The sequence below is a fragment of the Protopterus annectens genome, chromosome 1.part1 (genome assembly GCF_019279795.1).
Source record: "Protopterus annectens isolate FY-2018-M chromosome 1.part1, PAN1.0, whole genome shotgun sequence".
Taxonomy (NCBI): Eukaryota; Metazoa; Chordata; order Ceratodontiformes; family Protopteridae; genus Protopterus; species Protopterus annectens.
Window position 1 is genome coordinate 842,421,486 of NC_056726.1, and position 16,568 is coordinate 842,438,053.

A 16,568-nucleotide genomic window follows, 5' to 3' on the forward strand; every position below is an offset into this window, starting at 1 on the left:
GGTCAGTTATTGCTATATCATGGGAAAGTGGTTCCCTGTATAGCTGTCCATTTGCAGCTTTCACTAGTATATAATCAGGTGATTCAGAATGTTCTGGTAACTTGGAGGGATGTATCAGGGTCTGTGACGCCCCTGAGTCACACAGGAATTTGACTTCCCTTCCCTCCACCAGAAGTGTAACTTCCGGTTTCGTATCTGCTAAGTAGAGCTCTAGGCTCAATAATGCTAAATCCAAAATTTCACTTTCTTCATCCTCCATATCTATTTGCACTTCCTCTATTCCTTCTATCACATTTACATTTGTTTTCTGTTTATTAACTTCTCCTGATGATTTCTGATTTCTACATGATGTGTCTTCACTATCATATAGTCAGTCCTCATCTCCCTTGTCTTCTGTAATTACCTTTTTGTTCTGTTTACAATCCCTTGCTAGATGTCCCTTTTTCCCGCACTAAAAGCATTCACCTCTCTTTTTCCTCTCTTCAAAATCTTCTCATCGTTTGCCAGATTGTTTATTTCCCTGGGCATTTTTCTTTCCCTTTTTACCTGACTGTAACACAAATACTTCAGCACCGTCTTCAGTAGTGAAGACTTGCGCCTTCTTTTTCTTCTTGCTATTAAAATGTCTTTCAGCATGTCTAGCATATTCAAGTAAGGCTTGTAGCCTACCTGTTCGATGGTCTATCATGTGCTTCGTAATGAAGCTGCTGATAGGTGCAATGCAACCTTTTAAAAATGCATTTTTTAATTGTTGTTCATACGGGGAATCATTTGTTTGGTTTTCAGGAACCATCATACCGCTATGATTATTAAAACATTCCAATAATCTAGCATAGTATCCATCTATTGTCTCATTTTCCTGTTGTATGCATTGATTAATGCAAGTCCAGTCTGCTCTAGGTTTCCATTTCTTGGAGATTCGGTCTGTAAGACCTTTCACTCTGTTGTCTAATTCTGCGTCACTATGTGGGAGTGGTTTGAGCTCTGCATTACGAGGATTCCAGGTGCCACAAATCATGTGCCAATCTGGACCTATAATTTTCTTACTACTTTTTCTACTTCTTCCCCATTCAAGTGGTAACTCAACCTCATACCTTGAAAATCTTCTAAAAATTTCGTAAAATTAACTTTCAGATGGGGGATTCCCTCAGTAGCTTTCCAGATATCCTCCGGTGTCCATGGTCTATATACCAAGAGTGTTGGGTCCTGCCCTGCCTGTCCTGCCTGAGGATTTGGAACCTCTATAAGTGGGCATATTTCTTCCTCACTCTCATCCTGTAGGTTTCTTTCTATTTGATATGATTCTGCGTCCCTATGTATTTTACGTGTCCGGGACCTAGTTTCAATGGGATCTCTAACAAACGGTTGTGGTCTCGCTGAGACTTCAGGATAACGTGGAGGCGGACCAGCCTGTCCACTCGCTTCATATCCTGAAAAGGGTAATGGAGGGGGCAAGGGAGGAGGAGGAGCTGTTGCTATTACTATGTTATTATCCTCTTTGTCTAAAAATAAAGTTTTTGAACTTTTAATCTTCTGTTCTCTACGATTTGCTTCCTTAATCCACCTGTGTACCTGAGGAATGCCTAATTGACGTTGCTTTTTTGCCTGACCTCCCACATCAGATTTAAGTTGCTTAAGGAGTTTAACCAGCAAAGTTTTATCTAATTTACCATCAAATTCATATTTGTTAACCCATTTCGTATAATACCTAACGTTATCCGAACGTTGTGATTGCATGTATTTTGCGTCTTCTGTTAGGGGCGGATCTCGCGATGTTTTAGTGCACTGATTTCCCATGGTAAAAAAAAAAAATGTTACATAACCCTTCTTATCACGTGATATCAAAAGTTCAGTTCCTTTTCACAGTTTATCTAGAATAACTGCCTACCTTATTCTGTTACCCTGATCTATGACCAAATATACAGTACTTCCTTTTGTCCCTGATCTGCATAAAAAATCTTGACAACAATATTTACTGTAACCTAGTCCCTGATCTAAAACAGAAAAAAGGCAAAATCTTCCTACCTGAGCCTCCGGTATTGAGTCGTCCAGGATCCGCTCTTCGGCCACAGATCAGAAAGTGGCCAGCCTCTTTAAACGACAATTCAGTCGGAGGTCTTTTCACCCAAGAAGAACCGTTTCTGTAACTTCTGCGCAGTATTCGACCACCGGTAGACTCTGATCTGCAGCTGTCCGAGGGATTTCCGGCTAAGAAGGACTAAACTGTTAAATAAAATCAAGAATTCAATACACAGGAGGTTCAGGTTCAAAAGTTTACTAGTGTACACCAGGAGGCAAAAAACGTACAAGTACAGAATTTTGTCTAACATGAAACAGGAAGTGTATAGATTTTATAGTCTTTACATTCAAGTTGTGCCCACCTTACTGACGTGATATGTCACAGGGCATCTACATCACTTTAGCTTACAGTCCTCTATTCATAAAAACTGCTGACGCTGTATATTTAAAAAAGTTTTTCCTCTGGTAACAATACGGCCTTGCTTACCACCTGGTCAGACATAATGTCTTTCTGTAAAGTTACTTCTTCAAGGTTTCACATCAGTTCGAATACAATAGCAGATTCAATCTTCTAATACACATCTTTGTTCACTGTAACACTTTCCCACCAGCTGCATGCTATCTTAGTAACACATATACAAGGCCAAATCATCCCAGTAGGAAAGAGCAGAAGATTTCATTATTTCACATATTTAATTTCCTGACCCAGCAGATAATCACTTGTGAAAAGCATAAACATTAAAACTTGCTAAGCTAGCAACTGCCAGGGTCGGAGGTCAATTTGCTACAAGCCACACTGCAGTTTCAAAACTACTTGCATTTACACATGAATTTATCCTTTCTGTTATATGATTAATAGAATAAAATGCATTACATACTACTTTGTTTTTAAACTAGCATTTCACATATATTCAAATACATATTTTTCTAACAGTTACTATTAATACAAACAGTAGTTTGACCAAGAGCAAGGCTATTAGGAGTGGACCACAGTGTGACCAAACAAATATGCAAGTACTCTCAGAAATTAAATACCTCTACAAAGATCAGCCACAATGAAAGGTTTAAATATATTTAATAATAAATAATAAAATAGCAAGAAAATATTCAGTATATATTTACAATGACATCAGAGTTCAAAATCACAGTAAATATTTAAAACAACACTGCAGGACAGTCTCAAATAAATAAAGAAAACATCTAAATTATGTTTCACTATATTCCTGACTGAATCTCAAAGAATTACTATACCCAGGTTAACTTACTTACTGTAGAGCAAGGCAGATGTGGTGAACTGATCTTTATTTGTTGTGAGGTCCAAAACAGAATATAGAATGATGTCTCTCTCTCAAAGACTTTCAAATTAATATCTCAAATATTACTGCTGGGATAGCTTGCAGAATTACATAATTTCTTGCCATCTGACTATCCCAGGTGAAACCCCTACTGCTGAAAGCAAGCAGTATTTAGCATTTGCCTGTGAAAATACATAGACATCAGATCTTTGACAAATGCTGGAAGTCATAAAATAATAAAGCACTTCCAAGACAGTACAGAAAACACACCACAAACATTGTGTCTCCTTGCTGCCATAAAGTACTTTAATTTCAGCTGTTTTTCTAAAATTTACTAGACTGAGGTTAACCTTCTATATCCCAGTTTCCACTGTTAACATACCTACATGTAAACAGTTACAATAGTTCATGTACGTTTCTGTTCTATTCCAGTATGGCATGCTGTGGTTACATTATAAGCAGAAAGCACTTTGTAAAATATCTTTTCAACACACGTCTGTACAAACCTAGTTTAATATGTACATGATGTACTGTTCTAATACATTTGTAACACAAACATATTATATGAATCATGTTGATATTCACAAATTACATAGAATTATTTACAAAATTCCAGATAGCTGGGCTGGCAGTATCTTCTTTCATCACAGTGACTTTAAGTATAAGGCATATGGCAAAAGAGAAGGTGGATACCCCTATCTTGTCAAAGAGGAACCTTCCCACCTTGATCCTTGCCTCTGACCTTTCATATATCTTCCTAATTAACCCCATTAGTCTGGGTGGGAAAGGCTTCATAAGGGTACTGTCTTTCTCACTGTCTGTGTGTCTTCCCCATGTGTATGTGTGTGTATGTTTGAATTATTGAAGTATTTTGGTCTTAGATATCTGTGGGTATCACACAAAACAGATATCTGCCACTTACAGCTTGCTGTAGGTTTTCCTGTTCAGTGTGTGTGTGTGTGTGTGTGTGTGTGTGTGTGTGTGTGTGTGTGTGTGTGTGTGTGTGTGTGTGTGTGTATCAAACAGTTTTCATTTTGGTGTGTGTGCACAGACATCTGCAGATAACAGATATCTATGGTCCACTGTGGTGTCAGACATGGGCTTTATTTCACTAGGTGTAGGAGCATACCCAGTATGACTTTCTATATTCAGTGTGGGGATCCATTCTCTGAGTGTAGGAGCATGACCAGTATGACGTTCTGTATTGCTTCTGGAAATCCATTCCAGGAAGAGTTGTACTCCAGTCCAGGGTTTTGTGTGCTACAGCTACACCTAGCAAGCTATTTTTGCAGGATATCTGTAGATAGGTTGCCAATATGTCAACTGGACCAAACATGGGGGAATACTGTGTGTAACTAAGTTTCCTGTTACTGTCTGTGTTGCTTGTGTAACATGTTCTTTTAGCATAGATTTTTGGACATATGTACTGTTTTACAGTGTAATGTGTTGTGTCATCAACTACTGACAAATATCATTGTTTGCTCACAGTTGTTTACCAGGGAAATACAAGAGCAATGCAGCATAGACGAATATTGTGAGAAAAGACTAGACATTGTGGCACAATCCTGCTATTGTGGAGGGGTGGCTACAGACAATTGAGTGATGGGTCTTTGTAAATGGTCCAGCATCTTGGTGCTATGCTGGTGGGGGATCCCCTACTTGTGCATTTCTCAACTTAACTGAATGGTCACATCCTGCTGTGGGCATACCTCTCAGCTGTACAGATTTGGCCAGGTTATCCAAAGGCAGGACTCATATATCTGGTCACGTTCCTTTCACATTGTGGTTTACAAGCAGATTTGTGGTAATGCATTGATGGGTTTGCAGTCAGGGGGAAGTATGAGCAGACATTTGAGTTTCAGACTTCACACACTCCATGATATCCATGCTTTTAAGCCCCCAACCCTCTGTAATTCTATACTCTTCCCAACAGTATGGGAGCAATATCTCAGAAGTATTTCTATAGTTTGGCCTTTATCACAGCAGTACTTATGTCTTGGTCCACAATTCTTGCACAAGGACATGAGGAGGCATGCTACTGGCATTTGTCAGCATGGCCTTGCATTTGTTTTCTGCTTAATGTGTTATGTTGTTAGTTAGGACCCTATGACATTCCGTATGATGGCACTATGGTTGAAGCATATGATGGCACTATGGGTGAGCCATGGGCATTTGCCAGAGGCCTGTAGGCCACATGAGAGTGATGCAAGCCACTGCATTTTGTCACTCATATGTTATCAGACTGCAAGCCAGTGGATTCCCCTGGGATGACATGGGCAAGTGAGTGAGGTGTTCCTGGAAATCCTTTTAGTTCATAGTGACGCGTCAGTCTGGATGTGTGCATGGACACACCTGTGTGGAACACCATTTAAGCATGCTGCATCCTGTGTCTATTCCATAAAAGAAGTGTACTGATTCTGTAATCTTTCCCAACAGCAAGGATATGACTGATGAAATACATGTGGCTGTTGCGGGGGCTGGTGTGACATGGAAACTTATGGCACCTGACTCACAGATATGACTGGGACCTTCTCCTTCTCCTGCCTTTTATGTGGACATCAGCAGTGTGTCATTACTTTATAACTGTGGCTTTTGTGGGCTGCCAGTGATTAGGCAGACAACCAGTATTCTATATTAGATGGACAACTAACATGATGCTAACCTCTATATTTAATTCCAAAGGTGTGTGCAGTTCATAGTTACTTTCTAGGCACTGCATAAAGTACTTCCACCTGTGTACTCTTTCTATGTATGGACACCTGCTCATAGCCTGTCCAGCTATATGACAGTGACACATATTGACATCTGGACAGTGAGTGTGTACAACTAGCACCATAGGTATAGCTGAGAAGCAGATTGGTTGGCACTGTTGTTGTGGGAACATGGCCCTGTCAACCACAGTACTGTACCTAGGCCACTGAGACACAACATCTAGGCCTTCATGCTTTCCACTTCCAGACAATATTAAACACTCACAAAAGATTGGCACATTGACCCCTGCATATAGTGGACATACACCAATTATCATGTTGATTGGGACAGCTCAGGCAATATGTGCTCCACTGGTATTACTCTACAAACGTACACGTTACAGCCATTTATACATGGGATTGGGGGGCACACCTGTCAGCTTTACACATTTGTACTGACTGCACTGGTATTTCAGTTATACTCTGTTTGCTTCCATTTAGTATTCTACTGTGCCCTATCTTGCAGAATGAAGGCATATCAGTTAGTACACAAGTTAGATTGTAATGGCATACATTTCAGTTTCAGACTTCTTACTCTTCCAAATTATACTGCAACTGTCAAACGTGTTGTAGTATGTCTGTGTAGGTCTGTAGGGGGGGCTGTTCACCATTGCCAGCATTTGTGGAGCTTTGCCCGACATTTCTTTCTGGTCATCTACACCTGTCCTGCTGGGTGAGGCTGGGGGGTGGGTATGGGAATGCTCATTGACATCCATGTGTGTGACCTGTGGACACCCACAGTTAGTCGAGCCACCACATGTACTGCAGTCGGAGTTGTCACCTTCAGTACTACTGCCTAGTATGGGGACAACAGTATTTGTTATGGATTTCATGCTGTCCCATATAGCTGTCAGGTATCTGCTGCTATCCCATTTGGCCAAGCAATTCCTTTGCATGCTTGCATCCAGAGCATAGATATAACTATCAGAACATACTACTCCATTCAGTAATTGATAGTAAGGGTGACTTACCTTGTGTCAGGGGTGGTATTGAAGATGGTGATGGAGAGCTGACTATGTGGGATGCATGTAGTACACTCCATATACATGGTAAAGTACAGGTAGTGTCATGTTTCGCATCCCTTTTACTGTATGTGCAAATTGGAGAGAGGTACCAGTCCCTGGGTCTTTACAGTGTCAGTGTCTGTGCTATGTGTTCCCTCTTTGCCAAGGCATAGGCATACTGGACACACCTCTGTCTGCCTCTAGGGGCAGGTTCAGGAAGTTCCTCCTCCAAGTCCCTCTGTGCCTGTGGTGAACTTGGCAATGGTGGAAGGCTGTGTGGCCACTCCCTGTGTTGTTCATGCTGCAGATGTTTCCACAGGATCACATTGTGTAGCATGGCAAATACTATGAACATTTGTCCGCATGTAGCTGGAGAGTACTGCAAGACTCCACCGGGTATGTCAAGGTAGTGGAAACGTGACTTGAGCATCCCAAACACACACTGTATAATGATCCTGGTTTGTGCATGTGCCTCATTATAGCATTCTTGTTCGGTGGTGTGTGCATCTCTGATTGGTGTCATCAGCCACAGCTCCAGTGCGTAGCCAGCATCCCCCACTAGATGGCCAATTGGGATGTCCCCCCAGCAAACCCCTGATACCGCTGTGAGGAATGTCAGATGTGGGAGTCTTGATAGCTGCCATGGCTGCCAGCACACACCTGCATGATAATGCCCTGGGCATCGCACACAACCTGGCAGTTGATGGAGGGGAAACTTTTGCAGTTGATGTAGACCCTACCCTGCTCACCAGGTGGTGCTGTGATGTGGGTGTGCGTGCAGTCTGTGACACCCACTACCCGTGGGTATTCAGCTTCAGGGTGGAAAAGACGCATATTGCTGGTCAGTTCCTCACAGGTGTTGGAGAAGTAGATGTGTTCACAGGCATGTGGTAGCATTGCATTCAGGAACTGATGGCATAAGCTGGATGAAGATGCCTGTGACACCTCCATGATATCCTTGGTAGGTCTTTGGAAAGTATCTATAACTAGTATTCTTAAGGCTACACGTACCTTCATATTCACTGGGATGGGTTCCCCTCTGTTTGTTCTGGATGTGAGGTGAGGCTGACACAGTTCCACAATTTGCTGAAGTATGTCCCTGTCCACCCTGTAACACTCTACAATCTCCAGGTCATGAAGCCCCTGATAGGTCACCCTGGGTCTGAACACTCTCCTCTTGGGTCTGCAGCATTTGGCAGCATTAACCTCCTCACCACCATCAGCCTCCAGCACATAGTGATGTATCCAAGCAATGGCAGGCCCTAGCATTTTGTCGGTTTAAATTCCCAGGTTTACTCCAAAGGTGCAGAGTTTGTGGGGAAACGCAGACTGAGGGGTGTTTCTATACTTTATAGTGGTGTGATGCTACTGCTGCCTGTCAGATTGGCTGTTTCTGATTCATTCCAGATGCCAGCTTACTTGCTCATGGCTTTGATTTAGCCACTGTGAGTGTTACAAACATTAGTAGTGATTTGTGGATGATTACCTTTATTCAGCTGTTGCCCTTTTTGTAATTAATTTTTACTTGTATCTCCTCCCATTTACAGATCTGCAGCTACCTGTCAGCTGTATTATATCTGCAGGGCCCATTCTGAGTTGCAAGTCTCCCATAGTAGTGATTTCTACATCATTTCACATGTATTTTGTGCTGTTGCCCTTTAATTCTGTTTTACAAGTCCTTCCATCTTCAGCTCTGCAGCCACCTGTCAGCTGCATTATTTGAGTGCTTTCATTGGCCCATTGTGGGTTGCAGACTCCCATATTGCTGATTTGTACAGCGTTTCCCTTGTTCTGCTACTTCCTTTGTGTTTTCCTTCTACCCTTCCTCTTTCAGCCGGTTGGTAGTGTAAACAGCAAGATATGTTCCTCCCCTGCATGTGCACACTCTCTTTAGTTCAATGTGTATGAGTACACAGCCTCAGACACAACCCCTCTCCTAGCTGTGCTTAGCTAAGCAGACACCAGTCAACAGGGCTTCAGTGTGCTTCCAGCAAGCATGAAACACCACCTTTTCATGTTCCTTGCTCCTCCTGCCTACACGATGGTGTTAGAGCACCTACACAGGTAGGTGCAGTCTGGCACTTAGAAATTATCCTGTTCAAATTGTGATTCAGTATAAGTCCCCTCATTAGCATACCCCACTGCCTTAAACCCTAGTTACTGCACTATTCCTGAGCCTTCCCCCTTAGCTACCACTGTTCCCTGCCTATGTTTACTTTCTGCATGCCATTGTCTATAATGGCAAAATGAAGAAAGTAGTTCTACTGCAGTCCCCCCCCCACATTTCTACTTCTACTCACCCCTCCCACTAGCGTACCACATCCCCTGCCCTCAATGGCTGAATTTGGCCAACATACAATAAATTTATTATTTTTTTTCGAGTGGCTTTGCATGCCAATGGCCATATATTTGACCATTGGCATGCAAAACCTAATTAATACATGCTTTCTGGAGCGCTGACGTGGCTCTGTTGTGTAGAGTGCAAAAATGTATTTGGTTAGTACATTTCTACAAGCTACACTGTTCCAGCACAGAACATGCTGCTTTGCTGGCTCGCTAATTGGGCTCATTTGCATGGTTTTCACCAGCAATGAGCTCATTAGCATCCCGCATGGCTTTCCATGCAGGAACAGTGTAGGGCCGCTTGTGAATGTGAAAACGGCACGTATGTGGATCGCAAAGCGGCCATTTTCCATGCATGAGTGGTTACACTGTTCCTGCATTGGAAAAAAAGTGTTGTGAATCCCGGGGCATGTTTTTTTTTATTCTCATTTCTTTTATATCCTTCAAAAATTTGAAACTGTCTCAAAATGTTCCATAATACTGAAATATCCTTTTTGGGGATTTATCAAATACAAAATAATATCTGCAAATTTGGCTAATTCTTCTTGAGTACCACAGTAGTTGCACTTTGAATTTCTTAGTCCCTTATTTTCTTTGTCAGTGACTGTAACACCCAACCACTGGACCAGTAATCAAGGAGCCTCAATCCTCACCACTGGCAACAGTGGGGTTTGTACACTGAGAGGATGACAAGGTACACACACAGTATTTCCAGATGCAGCTCTCTGCATCAAGTGCAATTTCCCTTAAGAGCACACAGGGACAACAGTCAGTCCAGTCTGGTTTCTCCCTCTTTCTCCCGATCCCTAATAAGACTCCCCACTGGCACAGCTATAGAGTTGAGATCTCAGCTGAGTGGCCAAGCCAAGACCAACAGCACCCTCTATTTCCAACCAGTGCTTTGTGTCCCTGCCCAAGTAGCTGACACACACACACACACACACACACACACACACACACACACACACACACACACACGGGAAAGGGTGGCACAGGTTTACTAGCTAAGCCCCATTTGGCCCAGACTATAAGGTAGTTTTCACTGCCACAGCCAACTCCTTATCAGCTACTTTAAGGTAGGGTTACCACCTGTCCCACTTTGAGAGGGACAGTCCCTCTTTGTGCAGTCGTGTCCTGCAAAATAATTGTAAAAATGGTTAATGTCTTGAGATGTTAGGGCAAAAGTATTTCCCATATTTTATGTAATAGTTGCATAAAACAGTTATTCTGTATCTGAAACACCTACATGTTATCAGAAACAGAATAAGCAACTAAAATGCTACAAGAATAAGCTTTTATTTAGGCAAAAAAGTGAAGTTCTGTCCTTTGTACTGGCTGTGGTTATGTTTGGCCTGCAAAAATCTGATGTTTATACCACAATTGTTCCACTTTGGCCATTTGAAAAGGTGGCAACCCTACTTTAAGGCCCTTAACAAATGGTGTCCAGTCTTACTGTGTAATGTTACTATTAATACAAATGGTAGTTTGACCAAGAGCAAGGCTATTAGGAGTGGGCCACAGTGTGACCAAACAAATGTGCAAGTACTCTCAGAACTTAAATACCTCTACAAAGATCAGCCACAATGATAGGTTTAAATATATTTAATAATAAATAATAAAAGAACAAGAAAATATTCAGTATATATTTACAATGACATCAGAGTTCAAAATCACAGTAAATATTTAAAACAACATTGCAGGACAGTCTCAAATAAATAAAGAAAACATCTAAATTATGTTTCACTATATTCCTGACTGAATCTCAGAGAATTACTATACCCAAGTTAACTTACTTAGTGTAGAGCAAGGCAGATGTGGTGAACTGATCTTTATTTGTTGTGAGGTCCAAAACAGAATATAGAATGATGTCTCTCTCTCAGAGACTTTCAAATTAATATCTCAAATACTACTGCTGGGATAGCTTGCAGAATTACATAATTTCTTGCCATCTGACTATCCCAGGTGAAACCCCTACTGCTGAAAGCAAGCAGTATTTAGCATTTACCTGTGAAAATACATAGACATCAGATATTTGACAAATGCTGGAAGTCATAAAATAATAAAACACTTCCAAGACAGTACAGAAAACACACCACAAACATTGTGTCTCCTTGCTGCCATAAAGTACTTTGATTTCAGCTATTTTTCTAAAATTTACTAGACTGAGGTTAACCTCCTGTATCCCAGTTTCCACTGTTAATATACCTACATGTAAACAGTTACAATAGTGCATGTATGTTTCTGTTCTTTTCCAGTAGGGCATGCTGTGGTTACATTATAAGCACAAAGCACTTTGTAAAATATCTTTTCAACACACGTCTGTACAAACCTAGTTTAATATGTACATGGTGTACAGTTCTAATACATTTGTAACACAAACATATTATATGAATCATGTTGATATTCACAAATGACATATAATTATTTAGAAAATTCCAGATAGCTGGCTGGCAGTATCTTCTTTCATCACAGTGATTTTAAGTATAAGGCATATGGAAAAAGAGAAGGCGGATACCCCTATCTTGTCAAAGAGGAACCTTCCAACCTTGATCCTTGCCTCTGACCTTTCATATATCTTCCTAATTAACCCCATTAGTCTATCAGGAAATGCAAATGCTGCCATTGCCCTACTCATAAAATCAAGCTAAATTTATTGAATGCTTTCTCTCCAAGACCAACCAACTAAACAACCAACCAAACAATAACCAATAATGGAACAGACCAGTAAACTGTAGCACATTGACTTGTTCCTGACTCAGACTCACATCATGAGTTACTTAACTCATTCACTCCAATGGAGCTCAGGAAATTTGCACTGTAACTTCCAATGGGTGGAGCCTAAGCTTTCTGATAGAATCAAATGATGTCCTCACATTTCAAACAAGTGTTCATATCTCTGGGATTATAGGGGTTATTAAAGAAGTGTAAATGTCAAACTCTTCAGCATACACTCTTTTTACAGTGGTAGCATTCTTTAGGCTCTAGGTCTTAAACTGAAATTTATAAGTCACAGTAAACACAGTCCCCCAGATTCAGCAAGCAGCCATGCAGGAATAAGTTATTTCTGTATGGCAGGGACTGTTCCTGTTCAGCATGGCAGAGCGCAATGCATATGTATGAAGGAGCATTGCTGTGCTCTAAAACGGACATGGTTCCGTGTATGAGCACAGGGTGTGCGTCTGAGGGCAGAGCTCTCACAATACACATGCCCCCTGCACTCCAGAATTGCTATTCGACAATTTAAAATGAGCGAGAATGCTCGCAACACCCCAACCCATCAGGAGAAGACATCTGGTCAAAGCCATAATGGACAATCATCCCTACCAAGGCAAAAGGTGATAGAATAACACACTTAGCATAAGCACATAGCGCACACTCCCAACCCATCAGAGTAAGGAATGTGGACAAAGTGAAAAGGGACAATCATCTCACAAAGCAGAAAGTTGATAGAATAACAGGCTCAGCATTAGCAGGGATATTCTGAAGGGTACAAATAAAAAAACACAATAATTTTTTTTATAAATGTGATAATGTTTAAGAGCAGCTGCTTGGGTGTGCCCATTGCTTAACTACGCTTAGTGCAGCTTAAACAGCACAAGAAGTTAAATAGCAAGAAACATCCAGCTTAAGCAGTACTCTAATAGTTCAGTGGTTAGAACGTATGCTTTGTAAACAGCCATTCCCGGTTCAATCCCCAGTATATTCAATTTTCATTTTACATGTGAAAGCAGTACATAAAACATTTTTTTTTATAATTAGCTACTAAATAACATATATTTGTTAACCAAAGTATTGTAGTAGGTCCAGATGTGAAGTGTCAGTTTAATAAAGTTGTGAAGCCCCCATATAAGTGCAAGTTCCCCATATAGTATAGTCACACATGAATAAATGTAATGAAAGCACACTGGGGGATGTCAGGGACAGTAAACACATTTATAATATGTAATAAATGATGAATCAATCCCATACAGCTGATAGTCTATAAAATAAAAAATAAGCAGTGCTAAGCATTGCACATCACTGCTTACCAAGTGTAAGCATTGTGTAAATATGACTGCTAAGCAATGAGTAGCCTAGCTAAGTATTTTTGCCCATTGGTAAGCAGTGCTGAACCTGCCTCATTAAGCACTGCCAACCTTAGCTAAGCAGGTTTGCCCGTAGCTTAGCTTAGCTCAGCATATTCAAAACCATCCAATCACGGCAAAGGGTGGGAAATCGGCCGTATTTAAACCCCGCAGGTGGGAATACAGCTCAAAAGGAAACTCAAAAACCAGCCACACGACCTTGGACAGCCCAAAAAACAATTCCACTCTTCTAATTAGTTTTTAAGCACTTTCATCCACCTTTATTTACGTGAACTTCCTCAGAAAAGTTGTACATGAAAAAACTGTTGTTTAAATATAAATATCACAGGAAATGATGTCACTTGATGAAAAAATTAATTAAACCATCCTTAAAACACGTGAAATATTACATATTTGAATCTTCCTTATTTCAAAATAATCAAAAGCTTTTTAGCAAGTTAAAAAGTCTTAGCAAACATCAAAAAATACTTCTAATGTCTTCTATCATTTATAAAAAAACTATCTATACATTAAAAAACATTTTAAATTTATAACTTCATTAAGTCCTGGTGTTTGGTCAGCTCCAAACACCAATTGCCAAAATGATTCCTTACATTCTAAGATGTTGTTTAAATCCCCTGAAAAGAGTTCCTTCTTAACCCCTTCCAAAATAAAAAATTCAAACTTTTTAAAATCTTTACATATTGTCGCGTGCCTGGCCAATGCATTGTTTTTGTCTTTTTTTTTTGATAGCCAAAGTGTGCTCATATACTCTGTGCTTAAAAATTCTTTTGGTTTTCCCTATATAGAAGTTTTTACATGTGACACAGGTTGCCAAATAAACTACTAATTCACTATTGCAATTATAGTAATTTTTGGCCCAGAATGTGTAATTTAAATGCTCTACTGTCACGAAAGAAGAATTAGTCATGTACCTACATTGTTTACAATTGGTAAAGGTACCCTTTTTATTAGTGCACCTCCTTTCCAAATTCTTACTGTCATCTTTACCTGATTCTAACAGATGTTTTAAATCAACAGTTTTCTTGTATGTGAATCTAGGTTTATGTCCTATAATGGAAACCAAATCCCTGTTTCCCATAATGACTTTCCAATTGTTTTCTATAATAGATTTTATATTCCACATTTCATTTACTATAGGCAGTGGAAATGCTGTCAAAAAATGTTTGGCCTGTTTGTCAATATCGGTACCAATAGTGCACACTACAGGTTCAGCTAGTAACACCTCTTCAGAAGACAAAATAGGTTTAGCTACTCCTTTTCTGAAAGGCACTACTTCACTTTCTATTTTTTCTATGAATTTTTTGCCATACCCTCTGTTCATAAAAAGGGATCTCAAAAGTGACAGTTCTCTCTGAAAAATATCTTCATCCGACGTGAGTCTGCTCAACCTAATGATCTGACCTTTGATGACCCCTCTTTTCATATGTACAGGATATAAACAATCTTTATGTAAATAACTATTGGCAAAATATGGTTTTCTGTATATTTTGCTACTGAAAGTCTTTTGAGTCATCGTCAATACTTAAAGTCAGATCTAGAAAAGTAATCTTTTTACCAAAATCTGCTAATTTGAAAACCAAAAAAATGGTAGTCTGGTTCAAATGTTGAACCAATTCTACAAATTCCCTGTACTCTCCCTTCCATAAAAATAACAAATCATCTATGTATCTATGATACATAGTGACCTTGTTAAATAAGGGATGTACCTTCAGAAATTTTGTTTCCCAGTTGACCATTACGATATTTGCAAAAGACGGGGCTACTCTGGACCCCGTAGCTACTCCCAACTCCTGTTTGTATATATTATCATTAAATTTAAATAAGTTGTTGTCCAAAATTAACTCCATCAGAGTACAAAGGGAATTCACTTTGGTACCTGAAAAGTCTGTATGCTTATTTAAATATTCTCTCATGAATTCAATACCTGCTTCTTGGTCAATGCTGGTATATAGATTTTTTACATCTAAAGTACCAAAAAATAGAGCCTCGTCACAAATTTTTATGTCCCTTAGTGTTTCTAAAAGGTTCCATGAGTCTCTAATGAAAATTCAGACTTCTGAACTATGGGGTTCAAAATGTTGTCTAGCCAAATGGAAATGTTCTCTGTTTTGGATTGTTTAGCAGAAATGATAGGTCTAAATGGTGGTTTAGTACTATTATTCTGTATTTTGGGAATACCAAAAAGTATGGCTAACCTGGGGTGTTCTTTATACAAAAATTCATAATCTGATCTACTTATTTCGCCCTGACAATACATATCAAAAAGAATTGAGTCCATTCCCTTAAACTTCTTACTAACTATTTCATAGTTTACTTTCTTATATGTCTTTTTATCTTGTAATAATTCTTCTATCGATGTATTATAGTCACTGTTGTTCATTATTATCACTTTTCCTCCTTTGTCAGCCTTCATAATACTAACGTTGGTGTTTGTAACTACTGATTTTAAAGCCGACAATTCTTCATTTGTTAAATTATTTACTTTTTGTGGGACATTGATATTCCTAAAATCTTTCTCACATAATTTCTGGAATACATGTAAGCTGTTGATTAATGGTGGATTGTAAGTGCTAGGATTACTGATAGTGACTCTATCAGACTGCTTAGATAGCCCTAAATCTTCCATAATATAAATCAGATTTAGTTTTCTCAAAAACAGTCTGAAATCTATAAGAAGTTTACCTAGATTCATTTTGTTTGCAGGAATGAAGGTAAAACCCTTTCTCAAAACACTTTCAATCTCAGAGCTTAAATGCAAATCAGACAAGTTTAATATGCCAACTTCGAAAGAGTCACAATTAGTTTCTGGTGACTCTATCACCATCTCCGTTTGTTCCTTCCTCTGCCCTTCCCCCAAAACTGTGTTGAGTTGTGCCATTTCATAGTCCTTTTGTTCTGTTCTTGTTCCCTCTGAAAAGGGATGTTGTTAGCTTCTGGACATGAAGCCACCTTTTCAGCATAGTTCATGTTGGTGTTATTACAGGTAGTGTTAACATTACTGGTTGTTGGTAAAGCTGGAAAAGTCTCCTGAGATCTCTCAACATTATTATTTTCCCTCATAGTCTCTTT